General features: G+C 38.7%; 1 protein-coding gene across 2 annotated transcripts in view; it reads right to left on the bottom strand.

Moving 5' to 3' along the window:
- The window catches only part of st3gal3a (ST3 beta-galactoside alpha-2,3-sialyltransferase 3a), a 41,733-nt gene that overhangs the window by 29,470 nt on the left and 11,159 nt on the right, over positions 1–1,104 (bottom strand). The gene's annotated exons all lie outside the window — the stretch shown is intronic.

A 1,104-nucleotide genomic window follows, 5' to 3' on the forward strand; every position in this document is an offset into this window, starting at 1 on the left:
ATACTGTCATGCTTAATAATTCCTGAATAATTACGTACATAAAGAAATAGGCTATATTTTGTGTTGGATCAGTTACCTGTGTCGGCAGTGCGCAGCAGACACACCCACCTAAACGGTTAAAATATAGCGCTTATCCTGCCCAAAAAGACAATAAACATTGCAGATAACATCTGCATAACGATGAGCGATCCCGTCATTATATATAGATCAGTGGTTTGAACACAGTTTGTTTGCTCGTGACGTTTTGAGGGAAATCCCGTTTGAATAGTTTGACGTCACGTTGCAATTTAGTCATGTGTTAGGGGACACCTGAAAGTGATTGGTGCAGTAGGTTGATCGCCGTTCGAAGTCACAGACGGGTAAGTGGCTCTTGTGCAAATTTGTTTATTTTACTTGGAGTTTTTCCCGTTTAGGCTTAGCGACTTGTTTTCTTTGAGACATGTCGTTTTTGTTGTTTTTGTAGTGTTGTGGTGAAAGCGGGAAGTAGCGGTTGTCTCAGGAGCACTTTCATGGGGTTGTGAATTTGTCGCTGGTTTAACCGGTTGCAATTTCACCCATTGGGTTCATGTGCTTAACTTCCCCCCGCCGGTAACTGCATGAAGATCAGGTTCTAGTCCGATAGATAGACTGTTTATTTGAAAAAGGAAGATAGGGGGAAAATTCGGAGTGTTTGATTGCACAATTAGTTGCTTGCGGTCTGTGAAGTGTTTATGGCTGATGTTGAAAAGTTTGCTTAATTGCCTTCACATGTATCGTTAAATAAATACACAAAAGAGCAACTCAAGAATCGCGGAGTTTTATGAAATTAAAGTTAGTGATAAGAGATTCAAAGAAGGTACTATTAAAATTGAGTTGAGAAATAAGTTGATGAAAAAAGGAATTTTACCAGCTGAAATGGAGCAAACTCAAGACGTACAGGTACAAAGCTTATCTGCTTCACAGTCTGTTTTAACTTTTGACCAACAAAAAGAGTTATTGTTATTGCAAATAGATCATGAGAAAATGAAACAACAATCTGAACAAGGTAAGCTTGAGTTAGAGAAGGCAAAAATGGAGCTGGAGTATCTAAAACTCAAACTGTTACAAGAAAGTAAGATGAATACC

Source organism: Sinocyclocheilus rhinocerous, unplaced genomic scaffold, assembly GCF_001515625.1.
Source record: "Sinocyclocheilus rhinocerous isolate Xijiao unplaced genomic scaffold, SAMN03320098_v1.1 scaffold588, whole genome shotgun sequence".
In the NCBI taxonomy this organism is placed as follows: Eukaryota; Metazoa; Chordata; class Actinopteri; order Cypriniformes; family Cyprinidae; genus Sinocyclocheilus; species Sinocyclocheilus rhinocerous.